This window comes from Hyla sarda, chromosome 3, assembly GCF_029499605.1.
Source record: "Hyla sarda isolate aHylSar1 chromosome 3, aHylSar1.hap1, whole genome shotgun sequence".
Taxonomy (NCBI): Eukaryota; Metazoa; Chordata; class Amphibia; order Anura; family Hylidae; genus Hyla; species Hyla sarda.
Genome location: NC_079191.1, coordinates 130,202,769 through 130,229,823, shown reverse-complemented (window position 1 = coordinate 130,229,823; position 27,055 = coordinate 130,202,769). Strand labels below are relative to the sequence as shown.

Genomic DNA, 27,055 nt, shown 5'->3' with positions numbered 1-27,055 from the left:
AATTAACAGTCAGGTATCTATTGGCAAACCACAAAGCATCCTTAAAACAGTTCATATGGTGGTAGGCCTCTTGGACAACTTAAACAGTGTGATCCCCAGGAAAAAGTCGGTAAAACTCAGAGAGTTGCATTTGGTTACTTCTGGGAACAGAGGGGGAGATTTATCAAAACCTGCCCGGAGGGAAAGTTGCTGGGTTGCCCATAGCAACCAATCAGATTTCTTCTTTCATTTTTAACAAGGCCTCTGCAAAATGAAAGAAGCAATCTGATTGGTTGCCATGGGCAACTCAGCAACTTTTCCTCTGGACAGGTTTTGATAAATCACCCCCAGAGTCTCTGAGTTTGTATTCCAGGGTGATCCAACAGGGCTCAGGCAAACAGGCACTGCCATAAGAGGTGCAAAATTGTTTGCTCCGCAAATGGGAATTTGGGCAGAACCTGGTGTTGCCACGTCTGTAGGCATGCAGGAAAGTTCTCAGGGGAAGGCCCTCCTCAACGACCATCCATGTCAGATCCTTCTTTGTTCAAGAGTTCCTTGTCCATGAGCCTTTTAGAAACTACAAATTTCCACACTGTCTCTGCTGAGCCCTGAACTACATTTAGGTAAATCTTTTGCTCGGATGAGCTTGTAGGTTATCTTTGGTTTCCACAAGTCTGGCTTGATTCACTCCAGCTGTTATTCCCCCACAAACTTGAGAACATCTATGGCATAACATTGATCAGTGTATGCAATCAAAGAATTGCATGTAATAGTCCCCAATGGGGACAAAAAAAAGTGTAAAAAAAAGTGTAAAAATAGCTAATAAATGTGATTTAATCCCTTCAGTAATAAAAGTTTGAATCACCCCCCTTTTCCCATTTAAAACAAAACATGTAAATAAAAATAAACATATGGGGCATAGCCACGTGCATAAATGTCCAAACTATAAAAATATAATGTTAATTAAACCGCATGGTCAATGGCGTACATGTAAAAAAAAAATTCCAAAGTCCAAAATTGTGTATTTTTGGTCACTATGTATATATATATATATATATAAAAAAAAATGTATTAACAGCGATTAAAAAGTCCCATCAAAACAAAAATGGTATCGATAAAAACTTCAGTTCACATCGCAAAAAAATTAGCCCTCATGCATCCCTGTACATTGAAAAATAAAAAAGTTATAGGTGCCAGAAGATGACAATTTTACACATACAAATTTAGGTGTATAAAGTTATAATTTTTTAAAAGTAGTAAAATAAAATAATACCTAGATCCTAGGCATCCTTGTAACCATATGGACATACAGAATAAAGATATGGTATAATTTTTATCGAAAAGTGCACTGTATAGAATCGGAAGCCACCAAAATTTACAAAATGGCATTTTTTCCAATTTTGCCCCACAAATATTTTCATAATGGGTTTGCCGTAAACTTTGTGGTAAAATCATTGATGTCATTACAAAGCCCAATTAGTGGCAAAAAAATAAGCCCTCATATGGATCTGTAGATGCAAAATTGAAAGGGTTCTGATTTTTAGAAGGTGAGTTGGAAAATACGAAAGTGCAAAAACAAAAGCAAAAAAAAACTGTGGTTCTTAAGGGGTTAAAGGGGTACTCCTGTGGAAAACATTCTTTTTAAATCAACTGGTGTCAGAAAGATAAACAGATTTGTAAATTACTTCTATGTAAAAATCTTAATACATCCAGCACTTATCAGCTGCTATATACTCCACAGGAATTATTATTTTTTTTTAATTTCTTTACAGTCTGACCACAGTGGTCTTTGCTGACACCTCTGTCCATGTCAGGAACTGTCCAGAGCAGGAGAGGTTTGCAATGGGGATTTGCTCCTGCTCTGCTGACACCTCTGTCCATGTCAGGAACTGTCCAGAGCAGGAGCAAATTACCATTGCAAACCTCTCCTGCTCTGGGCAGCTCCTGACACGGACAGAGGTATCAGCAAAGAGCCCTGTGGTCAGACTGTAAAGAAATTCAAAAATAAAATAATTTCCTGTGGAGTATATAGCAGCTGATAAGTGCTGGATGTATTAAGATTTTTACATAGAAGTAATTTACAAATCTGTTTAACTTTTTGGCACAAGTTGATTAAAAAAAAACAATTGTTTTCCACTTTAATGGATGAGCTGAAATTCCCTTCAGTGCATGGATAATTTCTTGTTGACTGGAACATTGCTGGGGGAATTGGTCAGTAATTTAAAGGAGTAGTCCAGTAGTGAACAAGTGGTGAACAACTTATCCCCTATCCTAAGGATAGGGGATAAGTTGCAGATCGCGGTAGCGATCTCCTGCATGGGGTCCCCGACAGCCCACGCGAAGGGGGCGTGTCGACCTCCGCATGAAGCGGCGGCCGACACGCCCCCTCAATACAACTCTATGGCAGAGCCGAAGCGCTGCCTTCGGCAATCTCCGGCTCTGCCATAGTGATGTATTAAGGGGGCGTGTCAGCCGCCACTTCGTGCGGGGGTCGACACCCGCTATCTGGCCGGAGAGCCTGGCCCCGTACAGAGATACCGCAGAGGGCCCCAGCGGTCGGACCCCCTGCGATCTCAAACTTATCCCCTATCCTTAGGATAGGGGATACGTTTTTCACCACTGGACTACCCCTTTAAACAACATTTACGGGCAAAGGAGTAAACATACCGCAATTTTAGGAACCATGACATGCATGTACTGTTATGTCTCTTACAAATGAGTGTAATAACAAGCCACAATTGGTTTTGTGTTTGCTTGACTTGGTTGTAGAATCACTGAGGTATGGTTTTTTCCAGTTGAATTCCTAGGTTCAAGAGCCAGAATGATAATTGATTGCTGTAGATGCTCAGAAGGAAAATAAAAATACTTAGGAAGGAACATAACCAATATGTAATCAGGAAAGAGATCGGTATACAGAAAGCTCATGAATGAGTTGGAGATTTAGTCAGTGGGAGATCCACAGTTGCCAAAGCTACTTTTGGCAATTTTAGTAGTGTATTAAAATATTGGATTTGGTTGTGATCAAAGCCTTATAGGGAACTTACTAATTTGATATGTCAGTTTGATCTTCCAGCAACATATTACATCGAAGGAGTAACTGAGCAGATTGATACACATATATTTTTTTTTAGAAAAACATTCAATGTAAACTGTATCTCTACTTTTTCTGGGCTTAGGAATCCAGAGGGCAGTCCTAGTCAATGACTGACAGGACTTATACAGGTATCACTGTCAATCAGTGAGTGAGACCACCCACTAGACTCCTAAGCATAGAAAAAACAGGAATTTCAAATAAGTTACAAGGTATACGAAATCTTTTCCTACATAGGAATTTTTCAAGCAGCATTTTTATAAGGTGACAGGTTCTTAAATCATTGTAATAGCTCTGAAGGGTACCAGTTCTCCTTGTGGAGATCCAGCTGATGTAGAAAGTCTCACAAGCAAAGCTTCCTGGGAAACGTATGTAAATTAGATTTTCTTCAGAAGAAAGGGAATTGTCTCTGTAGTACTGCTTATAAGAAGCTTCTATATAAGTCAACATGTTACCCATTAAAGAGCCTTGAAAGTTAGCTTGGGAAATCAAGTGTTTTAATAATTTTGCTTTTTGATGCTTCAATGTCGGCTCTTTCTCTCATTATGAAACGGAAATCACCAAGCATCAACTACTAATAGGAAATGTGAGCTAAGTTTCGACAGGTTAGTTTTACCATACTGATGATGTGTTGCTGCAGTAGTTATCCTAATAAGTATAAGAGGATCTGCAGGTTTAGACATTTCATGTAATGTATGGACTTGGCTGAAGAGCCAAAGGGGCAAAGCTAATATATAAAGGATTATGAGTGCCTCTTAACATGGTGATATCTTAGTGCTCAAGGACTAGGTTGGCATGGATCGCTCTTAGGGATGAGCGAATCGAATCTGACAAATCTGAATTCGTTATGAATTTCAGGAAAAATTGATTTGCAAGGATCGCGAATATCGCCGCAATTCGATCGCGCAAATTGCTTCATTAAGTATGGTCCCGGCTCCAGGGCATCTAAAATCCATTTAGTGCGGTCCATGCTCCAGGGCATCTAAAATGGCGAATCCACATGTGAGGACATGGGGCAAATAATCCTGGGAAGGCGGGAACAAGGGTCGACGGGATGACCCTGAATCACATGCAGCATGCAGCCTATCAGCAGCCAGCCACCCCTGTGATGTCACCGCCATATATAATCGGCAGCCATCTTGTGGCAAGTCACTTCAGCCTTTTATTGCAGAGAGAGAGAGAGAGGGACAGACAGCAGATTGTTTTACACAGAGAAGCATTTTTACAGCAGTGATTCACCTCCCAGTCACATCAGCGTTCTATTGCAGAGAGGGACAGAGAGGAATGTATGTGTTGCACAGAAAAGCATTTTTACAGCAGCAATTCACCTCAAGCCCAAATCCAGCCTAGAAGCACTGAAAGGGAAAGGGGGTGAGATTGAGAGAGGGCAATTTTGGGTGTAGTACACAGCGACTGTGTGCAGCACAGGTGTGTACAACAACTGAAAAGCTAATAGTAGCCAGCCAGTTGGGGTGAGCAGAGCACTAAAAGCATATTTTCCTCTATTAGGTGTAAAAGTGGAGTACCATTATGTTCCTGTTAAAGTCTTAAGGGTCTAGATACAATGAAAGGCCAGCCAAAAGTATATACCTGCTAGTGTTGTAGAAAAATACTGTTTAAGCATACTGGATCGCATTGTCCTCCTCTCATAAGTGCATACCACATTACCACATACGTACATCTAAGTGGTGTACCATTTTGTTCCTGTTAAAGTCTGAAAGGCCTAGATACTGTGAAAGGCCATGCAAAAGTACACACCGGCTGGTGTTGTAGACAAATACTGTTTTAAGCGTACTGGAGCGCATTGTCCTCCCCTCATAAGCGCATACCCCATACATAAATCTAAGTGGTGTACTATTTTGTTCCTGTTAAATTCTTAAGGACCTAGATACTGTGAAAGGCCAGCCAAAAGTACACACCGGCTGGTGTTGTAGACAAATACTGTTGTAAGCGTACTGGAGCACATTGTCCTCCCCTCATAAATGCATGCCACATACGTACATCAAAGTGGCATACCATTTTGTTCCTGTTAAAGTCTTAAGGGTCTAGATACTGTGAAAGGCCAGCCAAAAGTACACACCCGCTGTTGTTGTAGACAAGTACTGTTTTAAGCTTAGTGGAGCGCATTGTCCCCCCCTCATAAGTGCAGACCACATACGTACATCTAAGTGGTGTACCATTTTGTTCCTGTTAGAGTCTTAAGGGCCTAGATACTGTGAAAAGCCAGCCAAAAGTACACACCTGCTGGTGTTATAGACAAATACTGTTTTAAGCATACTGGAGTGCATTGTATTCCCCTCATAAGTGCATGCCACATACGTACATCTAAGTGGCATACCAATTTGTTCCTTATAAAGTCTTAAGGGCCTAAATACTGTGAAAGGCCAGGCAAAAGTACACACCTGCTGGTGTTGTAGACAAATACTGTTTTAAGCATAATGGAGCATATTGTCCTCCCCTCATAAGTGCATACCACATATGTACATCTAAGTGGTGTACTATTTTGTTCCTGTTAAAGTCTTCAGGGCCTAGATACTGTGAAAAGTGAGCCAAAAGTAAACACCTGCTGGTATTGTAGACAAATATGGTTTTAAGCGTACTGGAGCGCATTAACCTCCTCCCCTCATAAGTGCATACCACATATGTACATCTAAGTGGTGTACTATTTTGTTCCAGTTAAAGTCTTAATGGTTTATATACAGTTAAAGGCCAGGCAAAAGTACACACCTGCTGGTGTTGTAGACAAATACTGTTTTAAGCATAGTGGAGCATATTGTACTCCCCTCATATACGCACTAATTATGTCACCCAGAGAAGTGCCAGGATGTACGCAAAGGAGTGGCAGATGCCAAAATTAATCAGGCAGAGGTCGCAGCAGACTAGGGGAGAGTTGCAGCAGGAGTCGCAGTGAGAGGCCTGAGCTCCCGGTTTTAGCTAGCGGTCGTGTCTCGACCAGCAACCCATCTGCCGTCATTGATTGGTTAACACAGTCATCCACTTCATCACAAGTGACATCTGACACCCCCATTCAACAGTCGGTGGGTTCCTCAGACACAACCCTCAGATGGCATGACCTGGGAGCAGTCCTTGTCCTCCCATTGGCTCTGTCCTATGCTCTTCCCTCCCCCCCCAGAAGTATCTTATGCTGTGGGTCCAGCTCTACTTTTTAGTGAGGACGATATACTAGAGGACAGTCAGCAGCTACTGCCCATCCAAGAAGTGGAGCGCTTCCTCCGCTAGGCGGGCAAGTAGTGATGAGGAGAGTGGCGTCGGAGATGGTGTTTTGCGAGCGTTCAGGCTCCTGAAGCAGACACTGTTGAGGAACCTGAGGAGGAGACCAGTGACGTGAAGATACAACTCGATGATGATGAAGCCGATCACACTTGGGAGCCAGGCGCAGAAGGGGCTTCATCATCATCAGGAGAAGAGGGTTGCAGATTTCCTGTGAGGCAGCAGCTGAGCCAGCAAGTTGGTAGCATGGTTGGCAGACAGCATGGTGGCAGAAGTGGAAAGTCTGGAGCTAAACATGCTCGGGGTAGACCACCTGCTTTGTGGCAGCCTACCTTCCCGGGAGGTAGTGAAACAGGGATTCCTGGAGTTGGTGGCAGTAGCAGTAAATCAGTGCTGACTGTTGGTGGGAAAATCAGCTACTCGGCGGTGTGGCAGTATTTCATCAAGCATCAAGAGGATGTTAACCTAGCTACATGCAGGATGTGTCGGCAGAAGGTGAAGCGTGGCCAGTGTCCCAATGTTGACACCACGGCCCTGCGTCAACATAAAGCGGCCTAGGAGAACCGTGGCTCCAATGTCCAGCCTGCTGCTTCACCCAGTGGCATGCCGCTCCCTGTTTCAGACAGCCAAAGCTCCACCACCTCAGCCGAAGGAAGCTGTGTGTCACACCTATCTTTTGTAGCTCCAGATGCTCCTGCTCTTCCTACTTCAAGGCAGTCATTTCGCCAGCAATCCATCGGTGAAGTCATGTCCATAAGACAACAGTATGCACCCACTCATTCAACAGCGCAGAAGCTGAATGTGCTCAATGTGCTCCTGTCCAAGTTGCTGGTGCTGCAGTCCCTCCCTTTTCAAGTGGTGGACTCTGCACCTTTCAGAGAACTGATGGCTTGTGCCAAGCCGAGGTGGAGAGTCCCAAGCTGTCATTTCTTTGTGAAGAAGGCAGTAGCAGGCCTGCACAATTTTGTGGAAAAAAAGGTGGGCCAGTAATTGAGCCTGTCGGTGTGTACCAAAGTGCACGGCAACGCAGACGTGTGGAGCTGTAACTACGGTCAGGGACAATACATGTCCTTCACGGCCCACTGGGTGAATGTGGTTCCTGCACAGCCACAACAGCAACTTGGACAGGTCATGCCGCTTCTGCCCCCACGCTCTCAGTCCATTGGTCCTGTGACGGTGTACGACTCTGCCTCCTCATCCTCCATGTGTCCTCAGCCTCCACTGCATGGACAAGTCTCAGTAGCCCTCCAGCATACCATGTGTGCAGGGCATTGCGGTGTCACGCTGTTCTTTACATGGTTTGCCTTGGCAAACAGAGTCACACAGGGGAGGAACTGCTAAAAGTCATTCATCAAGAAATCGAATCATGGCTTACTTGACGAAAACTGGAACTGGGAACAATGGTGACTGACAACGGGAAGAACATCTTGTCTGTGCTGTGACAAGGAAGCCTTAGACATGAACCTGCATGGCACACGTGTTCAATCTGGTTGTCATCCGGTTCCTGAAATGTTCCCCCCATCTTCAAGACATCCTAACAATGGGAAGGAAACTTTGCATGCACTTCAGACACTCGTACACTGCAAAGCAGCGTCAGAACAGTATCCCCCAACATAGTCTGATTTGCAACTTTTCCACACGTTGGAATTCCACCCTCCATATGTTGGACCGACTATACGAACAGAGAAAAGCCATCACCGATTTCTTGATGATCCAAGTGGATAGGGGTACTTCCCTGTGTAACATCAATAGGAAACAGTGGCAGCTCATACTTGACACCTGCCGTTTGCTCAGGCCCTTTGAGGAGGCCACATTATTAGTCAGTCGCCAGGATTAAGGGATGAACAACGTCATTCCACTGCTTCATCTACTACTACTGGAAACGATGGCTGGTCAGGGCACTGAAGATGTGGCGCCTACATCTCAGGGCCACATTAACACTGTGGGGGCTGAAGTGGAGGAGGGAGAGGGGCACAGTGGAGCACAGTTTAGGTTTCGCGAGATGGGTGGTTTTTCTAGTCATCTGACAGGAGAGGAGGAGCAGGAGCAGCTAGAGGAGCTAGAGGGTTATGAGGAAGGCGAGACAGAGGACACAGACACACCATGGCAGTATATAGTGGAGATGGAGGCAGGTAGTCCCTTCGAGTCACTTGCACAAATGGCACGATGCATACTCACTTGCTTTCGTAGTGACTGCCTAATTGTCACCATTCGGCAGCAGGATGACTTCTGACTCTCCACCTTATTGGACCCTCGCTACCGGCACAAAATGGGTGCCTTTTTTACACCCACTGAGAGGGAGGACAAACTGACCTACTACAGAGAGATCCTACGTAGTCAGTTGGCCGATGCCTATCTGCACCATCGTCCATCTTCTCGCAGGTCTGACTCAGGGGCCCTCTGCACTCACCTTCCACTGCCATGTCCGCTGGGGAGGGGTGTTCTGGCAGGAGCAATGCCAACTCCTTCAGCAGCAGCCTGAGTCTACAGTAGCTGATGAGTATCTTTCTTCACCCGAATAGTGAAACAACTCATCAGCAGCAGGTAGACCTTGACCAAGACCTGAACCAGCAGGTGGTGACATACCTTGACATGACCATGCCAACACACCTTGAATATCCGCTGCACTTCTGGGCTGCCAAATTTGATTTGTGGCCGCAACTAGCAGAGTTTGCCCTGGAAAAGCTGTCCTGCCCGGCCAGTAGTGTGCCATCAGAGCGGGTGTTTAGTGCGGCGGGGGCCATAGTCACCCCAAGGAGAACTCGTCTGTCCATGAAAAATGTGGAGAGACTGATCTTTGCAAAGATGAATCAGGCATGGATCAGCCAGGATTTCCACCCACCAATGCAGATGCATCAGAGTAGATTGACCATGGTGCCACACCAACGCTTCACAAATAAGGATAGTGCTAAACATATTTAAGGTGCTGCTCCCCAGTTACAGACATTCCTCTGCATCAGACCACAAGTATGCATTGAGGAAATGCATTATGTAAAACTTAACTTTTAATAATATTCTTAGGATAAAAATTAAATATATAGACCCAAATTTTTATTTTTTATTTAATCAAACAAAAGGAAAGGTGTAGAAAGAACACAAGGTGCCACCTACACCACCAAGCATTCATGTGATGCAAAGACCTCTAAAAACTTCCCCTGTAAGGCCCCACTCTCGCATTATTAATTCCCTTCTTGGCAAGTGTTACTCGCCCTAAAAAAGGTGGCCCGACACAGGAACCTCTCCGTATTTCCCCCTACAAACACTGCCATTTCCCAGGGTCTTTTTTTAGGGTGAGTAACAATTGCCAAGAAGGGAATTATTAGGGCAAGAGTAGGGCCTTACAGGGGAAGTTTTTACCCCCACCTGCTACAATGGACAATATGTTGTTCCCTTTCACCTTTTAGAGGTCTTTGCATCAATACTTGGTGGTGTAGGTGGCACATGGTGTTTTTGCACACCTTTCCTTTTGTTTGATTAAAAAAAAAAAAATAGGTCCATATATTTTATCCTAAGTATATTATTAAAAGTTAAGTTTTACGTAATACATATCCTCAATACTTACTTGTGCACACTAACACTTTTAAAAAAGAGAATGTTTTCTTCTGCTTACCTGCCTCAGCTAATATTCTGATCATGCCACCCGCCTGATGCCAAGTTCTCATTTTTTTCACACACCTTTGTCCCCGGGTACTGGTATTGCAACCCATTGCACCACTCTGTCACTGAGTCACTTTCAGGACTCCTGATGCTGCTGTTGCTGCCACCTCCAGGCACTATTTGGTCTCCTGTCATTCAGGCACTATATGGTCTCCTCATGCTGCTGCCACTTACACGCTGTGTCATTCAGCCACTATATTGTCTCCTCATGCTGCTACCACCTCCAAGCTGGGTCATTCAGCCACTAAAGGGTCTCTTCATGCTGCCGATACCTCCATGCTGGGTCAGTTAGCCACTATATGTTCCCCTCATGCTGCCACCACCTCCATGCTGTGCCATTCAGCCACTATACGGTCACCTTATGCTGCCGCCACCTCCACGCTGTGTTATTCAGCCACTTTATGGTCTCCTCATACTGATGCCCCCTCCAGGCTCTGTCAGGCACTCTGCGACAGTGATTCTAATAGCGATTCCTCTGATCTGCATGTCCTACTGAATGACAGTATTATTTCACTAACCCAGCATACACCCTATGCTTATTACAGCAACGCAAAGTGTTCTACACCCCTATTGATGCTCTCTGTAAGCCAGAAATAGCTGTTTTTAATAGAGATTCGCTGCAAATAAATCAAGACCGAAACAAATTTGGGGGGAAAATTCGGCGAATTGGCCGAATCAAATTGTTCAAAAATTTGCTCATCTTTAATCGCTATCTTTCCTCCTAGTTATGGTTCCATCACCATGGAGCTAATGATTCTCTCACACATTGTATATTGCTTGGAAACCCAATGCTTAATCATTCATTGGCACCCTGATTCTGGGACAGGGTTTGGGCATGGCCCTACCACTATGTAATCTATTTAATGTCTCACGTTTGAGACAAATTTAGGTCTGTGCAGGTAAATAGAGAGAGATGGCTACAAGAGAAACAAACCTTTTCACACTCCCAAAAAATGTTTGGTAGTATTCAAAAGTCATGCTGCCAAAGGTAATAACCCTGCATACAACCCTCATCAATTTTCATAATGATTCTCTAATTTCTGAGTAGCCAATGCTGGAAATCCCTGATCAGACTGTTGTCCAGCATTAACCCTTTAAAAGTTGCGTTAGACAGTGCATTGAAATGCCGGAAATTAGCAAAGCTTATCGGGATCACTGTCACAAAATCGTGGGGTCCCAATCAGCTGAAAGTGTGGTGGAAGGGCCCTTACCTGCCTGCTCGCTGTCAGATCGATGCTCCAATGCTGCAGGCAGCCTGAAGTAATGGAGCGCCGAGGTCAAAAGTGGTCAATTTTAAGCATACTAATTTTCGTACTACTTTTTTAACTGGTAAACTAAAATAAAACTTGTATAAATTGGGTATCATTGTAATTGTATTGACCTACAGAATAAGGATAAGGTGTCATTTTTACTGAAAAGTACACTGTGTACAAACTGAAGCCCCCCAAATTTACAAAAAAAAAAATTCTATTTTTACCGACAAATAATCTTAATTTTTGGTTTCGCCATAGATTTTGAAATGATTGCAGTCATGATTGCAAAGTAAATGATTGAAGTCATTACAAAGTACAATTGGTGGTGCAAAAAACAAGCCCTGATATGGATCTGTAGGTTGAAAATGTAAAAAGTTATGATTTTTAGAAGGGTATTGCACAACAAGGTTGCAGCGTTCAGTGGTGTGGACTCTTTTCCCATAGACTCTTGTGCTATATTGGGACATGAGTGCACACTATACTGTACCAGAATCTGTACAGAGAATAACCCTACCATAAAATTAATATAGTGACAACTAATACCACCATAAAGTGATTCAATATTACCACCATAGTGTTAAAATATTTCCACCTTACACCAGTCTGAATAACTGTGACTGAATAACACAATATATGTGTCAGAGAACACCACAATACTCTGAATGAATGACACTACCTTACAGTTACTGAATTATACCACAATGCCCTGACTTGATAACTCCTACATACCTTAACTAGATAACATCACCATACCATGACTGGATAACACCACCATACAGTAACTGAATAACACCACATGCCAAGGCTGGATAACACCCCCATACCGAGACTGGATAACACCACCATAAACAGTATACATTAAGTTAACTGTACTTTAACAGTGTCAGTGTCAGCTTTTCTTAAACGGAGAGAAATGCGGGATACTTGAAGCAGTAAACAGAAGTCCTCCTTGTATCCTTAGCGGTGCGGCAGGTGAACTTAGGGTGACAGACTGTCTGTGTGCAACCAGCTTTCTGATGGATGGAGCAGTCCCTGTTGACTGCTGCTTTACTGATCAGTGCTGTGTTTGGGCTCAGACATCTGTGCCAATGTGTACTCACTGCTCCCTGAAGAATTCTTTACATACCCTTTGACCTTGAAAAGACACCAGAGGGGTTTTGGGAAAAAAAATTTTGCTTTTTGCTTGCTGGTATCACTTTGCCTCCCCCACAACCCACTACCCTAGGCACTGGAACTCAAGGGCTTAGTGACAAATATGGTCAATTTCTATGCAACACTGTAGACTATGTAAGCACTATGGAAAATAAAATTATTGACCAAATAGCTACTCCTGCACAGTGAGATAGCAAGCTGTAATGGCTTTTTTATGCCTATTTTATTTGTCATTGTTGTGTCTTGTGTAACTGCTGACAGCTTCCCAGACAAAAATAAATATTTTTTAGTTTTTATTTGTTTTTGAACATTGGAATCAAATCATGAAGGGCAAACAAAACAGACAATTTATTAAAGGACAATTTATTAATAGACAATTTATTTACATGTCAACCAAAAACATTGGACACAACCAAGCCTGGATGGATAATAAAATATAATGGACCTCATTTACTAAGAGTATCAGAGTTTTTACTAGTGGGTAATGTTTCAAAATTTCCAACCATTTATCCACAGGATTTTCCATGAATTCAATAGAAAATAGGTTGGATTGTGAAACGACATCTCTTTTTGTGCCGGACACACCCCCTTAGCAACAGACCATGCCCCTTTTTTCGACTTTTCACAGTGCAATGTTGGGATTGTTGGATTTTTCTGCCACACACTGACGCACACTGGTGCAATAATGTCGCAGACACTCTGCGCCAAAAAATAACCAGACACAAATCAGTCGGTTTTAGCATAGTAACTGAGGCCCATATGTCATAATATAGTAAATATTTAAAAACAATGACTGGAAGTTTGACCTACGGCTGCCTATTACTAGATAAAGTACTACATATTTATTTTGGTGTCTTAAACCAACACACAGTTGCAAAATAGAATCTAAATAAATTGTTTTTACAAAATACATATCTATGTATTCTTTCAACATGTGGGCATTTGATTTGTTTAAAATTGATTCTCCTTTCATCTATTTAGGGGGCTGTTACATTGCCTAGATTAAAGCAGCTCCGGCTGGATGAAAAATAACCTCTATCTACCAACGAACAGTCCTGGAAATCATTACGTATCAGTTATAAACAGTTTTATGCCCCCTTGGCCTCTGGTATTTTTGATTAGTTGGAAGTGACTATTAGATAAAGCCTTTGGTTTATTCAGTTCTGGGAATATGGTCCATGTTTAACAAGAAATCAAATTAAAATTCAAAAAGTAGAAGATCTTTTACACAATAAAGTAGCTGTACATATGATAAGTAGCTGTACATTGTCACGATGCCGGCTGGCAGGTAGTGGACCCTCTGTGCCAGAGAGGGATTGGCGTGGACCGTGCTAGTGGACCGGTTCTAAGCCACTACTGGTTTTCACCAGAGCCCGCCGCAAAGCGGGATGGTCTTGCTGCGGCGGTAGTGACCAGGTCGTATCCACTAGCAACGGCTCACCTCTCTGGCTGCTGAAGATAGGCGCGGTACAAGGGAGTAGGCAGAAGCAAGGTCGGACGTAGCAGAAGGTCGGGGCAGGCAGCAAGGATCGTAGTCAGGGGCAACGGCAGAAGGTCTGGAAACACAGGCAAGGAACACACAAGGAACGCTTTCACTGGCACTAAGGCAACAAGATCCGGCAAGGGAGTGCAAGGGAAGTGAGGTAATATAGGGAAGTGCACAGGTGAAAACCCTAATTGGAACCACTGCGCCAATCAGCGGCGCAGTGGCCCTTTAAATCGCAGAGACCCGGCGCGCGCGCGCCCTAGGGAGCGGGGCCGCGCGCGCCGGGACAGAACAGACGGGGAGCGAGTCAGGTAGGGGAGCCGGGGTGCGCATCGCGAGCGGGCGCTACCCGCATCGCGAATCGCATCCCGGCTGGCAGCGGGATCGCAGCGCCCCGGGTCAGAGGACGTGACCGGAGCGCTGCAGCGGAGGGAGTGAAGCGAGCGCTCCGGGGAGGAGCGGGGACCCGGAGCGCTCGGCGTAACATACATATGATAATGGTGGTCACTGTAATCTGCCTTATGTCTTATTCTCTACAGATGAAACCAGCAATCGCTTCTTATTTCTGTACTTTCCAATTTAGGCCACATAACTATAGTGGTAGAATCTTTGCTTGAAACATCACTGGGCAGGTTACAGACCATGGTCAGCTCTGTTGGATACAGTTTTTCTCCTTTCATTTATAATGTAAAACAACCTGGCAGGTTCAAAATACTCCTTAGAGAGGTTTGTACTGGCTTCAAGTGTCAGCTGTTTATATTGTCTTCTTACTTTTGGCAACTTTATTCAGGAGAGGAATATCAGCTTTGATTTAATGATAAGCAATGATACGGGATTCTCTGGGCTAAGCACTAGCTCCTGCATAATATGTACAATAATAAGATACTATCAAAAATAATAAGTAAAGATGAAGGTAGGCCAATGGGTCAGCACATATTCTGTTCTAGAAATGTTCTAATTAGAATCTTCCAGGAACTTAGAACCTAGGTTCCCAATCTGTGGATAATATACACACCATCATCATATACACATCATATCTCTGTTCATACTGTATTCATTTTGTGTCTTACTTGGTGCTACATATGGTCATAGCTTTAAAGGGGTATTCCAGCATTTGAAAATATACCGCCCTATTCTCAGAATTCTCTAAGGGAGTGGCAGAGATGCAGCTTTTATGTATTTCCCGTGCTTGCATAAAATATCTCCATTTACAGGGAGATTCAAGCGACATCGAGGGGAGTGTCAGCAGTCGGACTCCCTGTGATCAGACCAGAACACGAGATGTGTTTTCAAACACTTTTAGAGGATTTTTATGTCATTTGTTAATTTAGGGTGTACCTGTCTTAGGAATGTTGAGAGCACTGACTGAATTTTGTTTCCTGGTATTTGGGATTCTACAGCAAAGGCCACTTTTAACTACATTTGTGTCCTTGGGATACAAATACAGCTAGATACTATAACTGTCAGCTCCATAATTTCCTCCCCACCATTGTAGGCTACAATCTGTTTCAGGCCTGCAGTCTATGAAATGCAGGGATGCAATCCTTCTGTAGTCTGGCACTATGCAATAATGTCATTGCCATCATGTATGGGCAACACAGGGGCTCTGTGGTTATCCCATCAAGAACAACATCTGCAGGGAGTTTGTATGTTCTCACTGTGCATGCATGGGCTTCCTCTGGATATTCCACTTTTCTTCAACACTCCAAAGTATACTAATAGGTCAACTTGGAATTTGGATTGCGAGGCACATTTGGGACAGGTGTTAAAGAAAAACTGTCAGCCTGTTCAGTCACACTAAACCCAATTCACTAGGTTATAGGGTGGGTGAACAGGAGTACAACGAGGGGCACTTACTTAAGGGGGTACTCCGGAGGAAAACTTTTTTTTTTTTAAATCAACTGGTGCCAGAAAGTTAAACAGATTTGTAAATTATCATAAATTACTTCTATTAAAAAAATCTTAATTCTTCCAGTACTTATTAGCTGCTGAATACTAGGAAACTATTTTCTTTTTTGAACACAGAGCTCTCTGCTGACATCATGAACACAGTGCTCTCTGTAGACATCTCTGTCCATTTTAGGAACTGTCCAGAGCAGCATATGTTTGCTATGGGGATTTTCTCCTACTCTGGACAGTTCTTAAAATGGACAGAGATGTCAGCAGAGAGCAATGTGCCCCGTATGTCAGCAGACAGCTCTGTGTTCCAAAAAGAAAATAATTTCCTATGTAATAGTCATTAGCTGCTGATAAGTACTGGAAGGATTAAGATTTTTAATAGAAGTAATTTACAAATCTGTTTAACTTTCTGGCACCAGTTGATTTAAAAAAAAAATAAAAAAAAATAAAAAAAAGTTTTCCACCGGAGTACCCCTTTAAATACGTCCAATAGGTCCTGACATATGTCCTCCAGAAGATCCTCTGCTGAATTCAGTGAATTGAGCTCTAGAGGTGGGGCCCCGTCAGCTCAATTGACATATTCATTGTCTGTAACTCCACATCCTAGTGAAGTGGAGTCACAATGTAAATGTAAATTGAGCCGGCAAAGCCCAGCCCCTTGTGCGCAATTCACTGAATCCAGCAGAGGATCTTCTGGGGGACATAGCTCAGGACCTACTGGACATATTTAAAGGGTACCTCTCATCAAATAAACTTTTGATATATTTTAGATTAATGAATGTTGAATAACTTTCCAATAGCATGTTAATGAAAAATATGCTTCTTTCTATTGTATTTTTCCCGATCAGTCCTGTCAGCAAGCATTTCTGACTCATGCTGGAGTCCTAAACACTCAGAGCTGCCGGCCTGCTTTGTTCACAGCCAAACAGGCTGTGAACAAAGCAGGCTGGCAGCTCTGAGTGTTCTCCTTTGTGAACAAAGCAGACTGGCAGCTCGTAGTGTTTAGGACTCCAGCATGAGTCTGAAATGCTTGCTGCCAGGACTGGTAGGGAGACCCCTAGTGGTCATTTCTTCAAAGTGGAAAATTAAATAGAAAGAAGCATATTTTTTTAATAACATGCAATTGTAAAGTTATTCTGCATACATTAATCTATAATATATCAAAAGTTTTTTTGATGAGAGGTACCCTTTAAGTAAGTGACCCCTTGTTGGACTCCTGTTCACCCACACTATAAGTCAGTGGGTTTAGTGTTGGTGAACAGACTAACAGTTTTCCTTTAATGAGGAAAATCTCTGTATATATACATGCTATATAAATAGATTCATTATTATTATTTCCTTTGTGAAGGTAGGCACAATGATGTCATTGCATAAAACTTACCTGTACAGCGATCCCATGCCAGCCTCTCATGTGCTGCAAGCCTAAGGCTAGTTTATCCCAAAGGTTTTCTTCTGGCATTTTTTTATTTTTATTTTAAACTGCCACTGCAGTTTTGGAGCCAAAGTCAGAAGTGGATCCAGTAGGAAGTTGAAGTGTAAGTCCTTCCTTTATATGTCATCCTTTTGAATCCACTTCTGGTTTTGGCTCAAAAACTGCAGTGGCAGTTTAACCCCTTAAGGACTCAGCCCCTTTGGGCCTTAAGGACTCAGACAATTTTATTTTTACGTTTTCGTTTTTTCCTCCTTGCCTTCTAAAAATCATAACACTGCTATATTTTCATATATTAATAGAAGATACGGCACTCTCTGACAAGGTGTAGGTGCACAGTTAGGGTCCCAACCCATGCAATATTCCGAGAAATAATAATAAAGCAGCAATTTTGGATTTTTTTTTTTACATTCACGCTGTTCGTCGTATGGAATAATGAACATTATATTTTAATAATTCTGATATTTACGCACGCGACAATACCAAATATGTTTATAAAAAATATTTTTTTACACTTTTTAGGGGTAAAAGGGGGGAAAACTGATCATTTACATTTTAATTGGGGGGAGGGGATTTTTCACATTTTTTTTACTTTTATTTTTTACTTTTTTTTATTTTACTATTACACTTTAATAGGCCCCAAAGGGGTACTATTCATAGCAATCATTTGATTGCTAATACTGTTCAGTGCTATGCATAGGGCATAGCACTGATCAGTGTTATCGGCTATCTTCTGTTCTGACCTGCTCGATCGCAGACCAGAGCAGAAGACGCCGAGAGACGGACGGAGGCAGGTGAGGGGACCTCCGTCCGCCATGACAGATGATCAGATCGCCACGGCAGCGCTGTGCCACACTTCTGCATCTGAGGAGTTAATGGCGAACATCTGCACGATTGCGGATGTCCACCATTACCAGCGGGTCCCTGGCTGCTATCAGCAGCCGGGACCTGCCGTGCATGACCCGAGCATCACTCCTACGCTCGCGGTTATGTATAGGATGTAAATGTACGTCCTGGTGCGTTAAGTACCAGCTCACCAGGACGTAAATGTACGAGCTGCGTTGTTAAGGGGTTAAAAAAATGCCAGAAAAAAAACCTTTGTGAAAACCAAGCCTAAAAAAGCTAAAGAGGCTTGCAGTTTTGGAAGCTCTATTTAATATTGAAACAGGCAGAGATACTAGTTTTATTATTTATTGTTAAAATACAAAAGACAGAAGCGCTCCCTAGTGTGACACCTTCAGCATAAACATTTAAAATAAGTGAGCCAAGGATCAACTCCCCCAAAACAGTTGTGCAAATTCCGGCACAACACGTATATGCACTTAGTCATTTAAAGGGGTACTCCGCTGCTCAGTGTTTTGAAACAAACTGTTCCGAATGCTGGAGCCGGCGCCGGAAGCTTGTGATGTCATAGCCCTGCCCCCTCATGGTGTCACATCCCTCCCCCTCAATGCAAGTCTATAGGATGGGGCGTGACACGTCACGCCCCCTCCCATAGACTTACATTAAGGGGGCGGAATCTGACATCATGAGGGGCAGGACTATGACATCACAAGCTCCCGGTGCTTACTCCAGTGTTCGGAACAGTTTGTTCCAAATGCTGAGCAGTGGAGTACCCCTTTAAGGCTGCTGCACATTCCTCCTCACGCTCCCAAGCATTAAAAATAGATTCCAATACCCCTCCAACTTCCAGGGAGGATAATAGGCACTGCCAGTAAGGTGATCCAGAAGTGATAATAAAACTTATTTTATTAAAACAGGCATAATTTCTGGATCACATTTCTGGATCACATTACTGGCAGCACCTATTGTCCTCCGTGGAGGTTGGAGTGGTATTGGAATTTATTATTTATTGTGACATTTTTATTTGTAGGGAACACTGAAGGGGCACATAACTATACTGTATACTACAACATCATTACTGGTCCGAAGTTACTACAGTAATGTGTGCTGATTTTGTATGTCTGTCCACCGACGAAGAGATGATCAGTCTCTAATTTTAATGGTAGTTTTATTTGAACATTAAGAGACAGATCAGAAAAAATAAAAGTCATACATTTACATTTTACTCAGTGAAATCAATATTTGACCCCTTTACAAAACATAACTTAGAACATGGTGGCAAAAGCCTTGCTGGGTGTCATAGAGGTAAGATGTTTCTTGCTGTTGACCACCAGGCTTGCACACATGTTAGGATAGATTTTGTCTCACTCCTCTTTGCAAGTTATCTCCAAGCCATTAAGGCAACCAGAACCTTCAGCTACCTCCACAGATTTTCTATGGGATTAAGGGCTTGAGACTGACTATGCCAATGTAGGACTTATTGTGCTTCTTCTTGAGACACTCCTTTGTTGCCTTGGCCATGTGTTTTGGGTCATTGGGATACTGGCATACCCATCCACGTCCCCTTTTCCCCTGGCTGAGGTAAGGAGGTTCTCAACCAAGATTTACTGGTAAATGGCCACATCCATCATCCATTTGATGCAGTGAAGTTGTCTTGTCACCTTAGCAGAAAAACATCCCACAAAGCATAATTTTTCTACCTTCAAGCATTCCTCTTCCTCCAAACAGAGCAAGTTGAGTTAATGTCAAAGAGCTTGATTTTGGTTTCATCTGATCATAACACTTTTACCCAATCCTCCTCTGATTCTGTAATGTCCGTTTCTTTGTTTTTGTATTTTTCTGTTTAGTTGTGTATTCACACACATTAATTTGTTCAGAGCAGTTTGCTATTCGACCTGGATAGGGAATAGTTAATGCTCTGAACAAATGAGAAACTCGAGTGTGTCTATTTTAACCAGAGTTCTACTGCATTCTGGTCCGGGTTATTGAGTGCAATACTACTATGTCTGTTTGTGCTAAATTCTGACCATGTCTGCTTTAGCATTTACCTTGTAATTATCTTGTCATTTTATCTGGGTTTTTAGCCATGGTTATATAGCATGCTCCTTGTATTTTAGTCTGTGTTATTAGTTGGTTTTAGGATTATGTTTGTTCGTTCTGCTCTGTCTGTGTTCACACTGTCTGAGTCTTGCTTGTACCTTGTGCTCTGTATGTTATATTCCTGTTTGGTATTCTGGAGTCTATTCAGATTCATCCGGTTCTAGTCTAGTGTTTCATGTATTATATTTTCGTTTCCTACTGGCCAGTAGCCTATTTGGCTTTATTGTTAATGGCTACTCCTATGGTGGAGTGGGGAGTCCAGTTTGTATGTTCTGTGTCCCAGTGTGAATAGTATCCTATATTTATATTCTGTTTGGTTGATCTGATCTTCGTCCTTTGTACTTGTACCTGTTTGTGAACAGTGTCCTATGTTACCTGTTCAGTTTAGTGTTTTGGCTCTTAGTTCTTCTATTTATTCCCTTCATCTCCTGGATCCTGCTATATACTCTTATCATGCCTAGTCTTGTTCATTCTATCATGTCTACCGTTTATCTGATATCCGGTTTATGAACTGTTTGTTAGTTCACTATATTCTGCTCTGTTTGTGAGTTTATATTCTGCCATGTTAGTATTTGTATTCTGTCTGGTATATCTGGTTGTCTAGTTGTTTTCCGTTTCTGGCCTGTGACCGACTATGTTTATTATGTGTTTTTACTCCACTGCACTTTAGCACAGGAAGGGACCAGCGCTCAGTTGTCGATCCATCGTTTAGGATGGATGGGCAAGTAGGCCAGGAGAGATGTTTTAGGGTCAGTTTAGGGCTCACTCTCCCTCTTCCCCAGTCGGTCCCTGACAGATTAATTCAGATGTTTATTGGCAAACTTAAGACAGGCCTAAACATGTGCTTTCCTGAGCAGGAGGACATTGCATGGGCTTCAGGATATCAATCCTTTAGTACTCTATACTCTATATTGACATAGAACAGGAGTTGCGAGGAAAAAAAACGAAGTGCTTCAATTGGCGCTCACCTCCGTCACAGAAGTAGTGATGTTTGGAATAAATAAAATGAAATAAAAACCGCTTGGACACGGATTTAATGAAAAATAAAATGAAGGTTTATTCCTTCAGCATGCAGTACAGCGATGCGTTTCGAGGGGCGGGGACCCCCTCTTCATCAGGCTTTCTCAGCCTGACGAAGAGGGGGTCCCCGCCCCTCGAAACGCGTCTGTACTGCATGCTGAAGGAATAAACCTTCATGTTATTTTTCATTAAATCCGTGTCCAAGCGGTTTTTATTTCATTTTATTTATTCCAGACATCACTACTTCTGTGACGGAAGTGAGCGCCAATTGAAGAAGTTAATTTTTTTCCTCGGAACTCCTGGACCGATGTTCTTCCACTAAAGTGACCGTCCTTCGCATGTTGGAGTGGGTTTAGTGCTGGCTGCACTCCTCCACTCTGTGTCCCCCAGAATAGTGGGAAACAAGTGCATATTGGTGTTGTGCCCATGGTACAACACAAAAAGGTGAGCAAACCTTTCTTACCATTTTCGGGACCAGTTGCTCCTTTAGGAGCCGATACTTATTGGTTTCTTTGTACATCTGTAAATCCACCAGTTAATTTAATTTTACTACGCTTAGATGCGCATTGTGTCTTCTCTGTTTTTTCTATATACCTTTGTTCTATATTGACATAGATAATGTTAAGAGCAGGGTCACATGAAGTATAAACGCTATTTGCTGCTGCATATTTTGTTATACATGGAAGTCGATGGGTAGTAAAATCAGCTGAAGAAAATATGCAGCGTGTACACTATTTGTGACCCTAAAGATGTTCTGATCATTAAATATGCTGTATTACATCCCTCATTGCTCCTAGAAGTTCACATTATGGCACTGCATGCAGTCTTCTCCCAGCATAGATTTTATAATTGTTACAATGGGGGCTATGTGGCTTTTTTTCTTAGTATGAATCCACCACTTCCAATACTGTTCAGGGTTTGTAGTACATTTTCTTCTGGGCCTCAGCAACCTAACCTTGCTGGAACCTGGGCCACACCAGTGGTTGATATATATGCTGAGGCATGTAGATTGCCAAAAATGCAAGCCACAGCGCCTTCAGTACCAGCCAAAAAGTTTTTATTCACCACAACTGTGCCCTCACTTAACATCACAACACTTAACTTTTTAATGCTCCTGCGTGTTTTGCAACAAGAGCGATCCTAACATGTAACCTTATGTTTCCGTGTACATCTTCATATTATGAGCAATCTGTGAAAGTTGACTTTTACTAGAAGAGAGATGTCATTTTCTGAGACAGAGAGATTACCCTGCTAAGTAAGGAACAATAGGGAGTCATGGTGCATTTTATCATGAACTGAGTGGTGCCTCAACATTGAGGCCCATCACACATTTTGAAAAGCACTGGGCTACAATAAGTGCACCATAAGATTTGTTGTGGGATTTAAAGGGCACCTGTCATAAAATTTAGGCTGTGCTTTAACAGGAAAGATCTTTCTAATTCATAATAACAATTGTAGGGCTAGGTGTTTTATTCAAATAATGTGTCAATACCTTTGGGTAACATTTACCTTCTGTATTGGCTGCATTATGGCATATCTTTGGTAAATGACTCCATATTAACTTCATTGCATATTGGGAATCTAAAGAGCATCATCTGTCTTATTAGAGTAGATGGATGCTGCTCTATTTCCTGGGCTTTATATCACAGCTCTGTTTGTATTTGCTGCTCTATTCTAATGGAAGACTGGGGTCTTTGTTCTCAAAATTGTGCATGAGGGTGTGGTATACTTGGTCTGCAGGGGAGGGGGGTATACATGGTCTGCAGGGGAGGGGGGTATACATGGTCTGCAGGGGAGGGGGTATACATGGTCTGCAGGGGAGGGGGAGATATACTTGGTCTACAACCATATTTAGTTATGTTGTTTATGTCAAAGTTACATCTACATGAATGCCATGACTCAAGGTTTTGCATGAGAATATTGCCCAGAGTATCACACTGCGTCTGCCATAGTGTCTTCTTCCTATAGTGCACTTTAGGGCCATCTCTCCCCAAGTAGGCAATCTGACAGTACACATGATATTAAACTTCTTAACTATTTTTCTGCTTCCAACACATAAACTTCAAAACTGACCCATTGACAGATGCCATAGTAATGAGATAATCATGTATTTTTTAGTCCCCTTGTCAGTGGTTTTAATATATTGGCTCCATGGTGTAAATGGCAAATCTCTATCTACTGTATCTCGCTTACATATATACAACAGACACAAATAACATTCTGTATTGCTCATAAGAGATGAACCATTAAAAGCTTCTTATATTAAATAAATCCTACTGTGTGTTAAACAATGTTTTGCTAAATCATCGGGTAGTCAGTAGCACACATATTGAATTCCTTTTCCTTTTGAAGCTGCTCTGGAAACAGGAAACCCATTGATCAATTAATGACAGAGACTGCCATTCATTAGCTGACTCTTTACTACTGCCACCCTCAGGCAAACCTTGCTGTGACGGATCAATGTGATTAGGGTTAAATCAGGGATGCCCAGTCTTCAATAGCAATACTGCTGCTGGACTTCAGGCTCAGGCTGAGAATCATGGGATATGTAGTTTATTTAAAGTTCACATCACAGTGATTGCAAATAAAAACTTGAAATTAGTTCACACTATTCCTCAACAACATAAAGATGATCAATACCATGGCTGGGACTTGTGGTCTCTGCAGCCGGAGAGACAAAGTTGGTGGTCTAATCATAAATGCATTTATTTATTACCGTTCTGTAATGTTACTAATTTGTTTCATTGTGGTTTCATCTCTCATAAGCAACACACTTGCTTTTAATGATACGAGAACATTTTGTAATTTTCATTGTAGCTGTTGTATTTTTAATGCACGTAGAGAAATTGAAAGGACGATGAAAATACCTTTGCCCAGCAAGAAAAATTACATCCCAATGTTAGAAAACTGATACTTGAAGAAGAGTAGCACACTCTTAAGATGGAACTGATTATAAGGAGGCAAAGTGAACAAATGATCTGAGGCCTTTACCACTGTACCTCCCTCAGGATCAAGATTCACTGCAGGGGCTAAGTGAAAGCCCCAAACGGATCAGTATCAACATTATCAACAGGCTTGGGAATCCAGAGCCCTCTGTTTGTGTACAATCCACAGCCACTTTTCATCTGCCATGCTTAAAGGGGTACTCCGCCCCTGGCATCTTATCCCCTATCCAAAGGATAGGGGATAAGATGTTAGATCGCCGCAGTCCCGCTGCTGGGGACCCCGGGGATCGCCACTGCGGCACCCCGCCATCATTACTGCACAGAGCGAGTTCGGGGGCCGGAGCTGCGTGACGTCAATGCTCCGCCCCTCATGACATCACGGCCCGTCCCCTTAATGCAAGTCTATGGCCGGGGGCATGATGACCGCCACGCCCCCTCCCATAGACTTGTATTGACTGGGCGGGCCGTGACGTCACGAGGGGCGGAGCCGTGACTTAACCATGCTCCGGCCCCTGCATTGCCCGTTATTACATGCAGAGCGATCTCGCTCTGCGCAGTAATGATAGCGGGGTGCTGTAGCAGCGATCCCCGGGGTCCCCAGCAGCGGGGATAGGGGATAAGATGTCTAGGGGCGGAGTACCCCTTTAAAGGGGCACTCCACTGGAAAACATTTTTTTTTTAATCATCTGGTGCCAGAAAGTTAAACAGATTTGTAAATTACTTCAATTTAACCCGTTTTTGCATTTTCGTTTTTCCTCCTTACCTTTAAAAAATCATAACTCTTTCAATTTTGCACCTAAAAATCCATTTGATGGCTTATTTTTTGAGCCACCAATTCTACTTTGTAATGACATCAGTCATTTTACCCAAAAATCGACGACAAAACGGAAAAAAATCATAGTGAGACAAAATTTTTAAAAACCCCGCCATTTTGTAAATTTTGGGGGCTTCCGTTTCTACACAGTACATTTTTCGGTATAAATGACACCTTCTCTTTATTCTGTAGGTCCATACAATTAAAATGACACCCAACTTATATAGGTTTGATTTTGTCGTACTTCTGGAAAAAATCATAACTACATGAAGGAAAATTTATATGTTTAAAATTGTCATCTTCTGACCCCTATAACTTTATTTTTTCTGCGTATGGGGTGGTATGAGCACAAATTTTTTGCACAGTGATCAGAGGTTTTTAGCGGTAACATCTTTGTATTCATAGGACTTATTGATCGCTTTTTTATTCATTTTTTCATGATATAAAAAGTGACCAAAAACACACTATTTTGGACTTTGGAATTCTTTTGTGCTTACGCCATTGACCGTGCAGTTTAATTAATGATATATTTTTATAATAAGGACATTTCCACATGTGGCGATACTACATATGTTTATTTTTATTTACACAGTTTTTTTTTTTTTTTTTTTTAATGGGAAAAGGGGGGTGATTCAAACTTTTCTTAGGGAAGGGGTTAAATGATCTTCACTTATTTTTTTGCAATGTTATAGCTTCCATAGGGGGCTATAACACTGCACACACTGATCTTTTTACATTGATCAATGGTTTCTCATAGGAAACCATTGATCAATGATTCTGCCACTTGACGGCTCATGCCTGGATCTCAGGCACTGAGCAGTCACCGCGGACATCCCGTGGCCACGCATTATAGAACGGGAGCGGACTCATGACGTACTGGTACGTCATGGGTCCTGTAGGGGTTAAAAATCTTAATCCTTCCAGTACTTATCAGCTGCTATATGCTCCACAGGAAGTTATTTTGTTTTTTGAATTTCCTTTCTGCCTGACCACAGTGCCCTCTGCTGACACCTCTGTCAAATTTAGGAACTGTCCAAAGTAGGAACAAACCCCCATAGCAAACCTCTCCTGCTCCAGATAGTTCCTAAAATGGACAGAGGTGTCAGCAGAGAACACTGTGGTCAGAGAGAAAGGAAATTCAAAAAGAAAGTAACTTGCTGTGGAGCTTATAGCAGCTGATAAGTACTGGAAGGATTAAGATGTTTAAATAGAAGTCATTTACAAATCTTTTTAACTTTCTGGCACCAGTTGATTTAAAAGAAAATGTTTTCCAGTGGAGTACCCCTTTAAAGCGTTACTGAAATTAAAAACAACTTTTGACATGTTGATCCAGGGAAGTGGGTGGCAATGTACGCTGCTTCCCGTCCATCTGAGAGATCCATACATTTATGTGCATAGACTGCAGGTATAAATTGGGAGAACTTCCCTACCTATATCTGGAAGCTGTGACTTCTACCACTTTAAGTATTTTTTATGCTTTTCAAATTTAATGCCCAAGACTTCTCTCTTTTTGGAGACAAAGGTCTTGCCGTATTTATATGCACACAGAGGTATCAAAAGAAGCAATGGCTTTTACCAAGTGGTCCAAAATTATCTGTTTTGGGAGTAGCAACCGATTTTGTTCCTGGAAAGTAAAAAAGCAAAGTATTTTCAGAAGCTGGCAAACATTATTCCCATTTTGAGGTGTAGCAACAGGATTAGCATCCTAAGCATCCTAGACAAAGGAGGAAGTGTAAAAAATGACACAAAACCCTCTAAGCTGCTTTTTCACAATTAGTTTAAAATAAAAATAAAAAACTGTCCCAATTTACAATTTTTATGTATGTATGGTCTAAGGCTGGGTTCACATATGTCCAGCATCTGGCATAGGTGAACTTAGCCTAGATCTCGATGCAACTGATGTCACAACTGATGACAAGTTGTCATCAGTTGTACGGCATCTGGCGTCCATTGTTTCTGGACGGTGGACAGTCTGGTGCCCTCCAGTGTGTCCAACCTTCCGATGTTAAAATTGAGACACCGGATGATTGTGAACAGTCCTATTCAAATGAATGGGATCAGTTCTAGCATCAGTTTCCCTCCGGTGCACGCCGGAGGGAAACTGTGCCAGATAACTGATATATGTAAACCCAGCCTTACTCCTCTCGGTGATGGTC

General features: G+C 42.4%; 1 protein-coding gene across 1 annotated transcript in view; it reads left to right on the top strand.

Annotated features, from left to right (window-relative positions):
• Positions 1–347: 347 nt before the first annotated feature.
• Positions 348–27,055, top strand: part of LOC130360632 (uncharacterized) — a 189,671-nt gene continuing 162,963 nt past the window's right edge. Inside the window, exon 1 of the mRNA XM_056563178.1 lies at positions 348–602. The gene's annotated coding sequence lies outside the window, so the exon portion shown is untranslated. The remainder of the gene's footprint in view (positions 603–27,055) is intronic.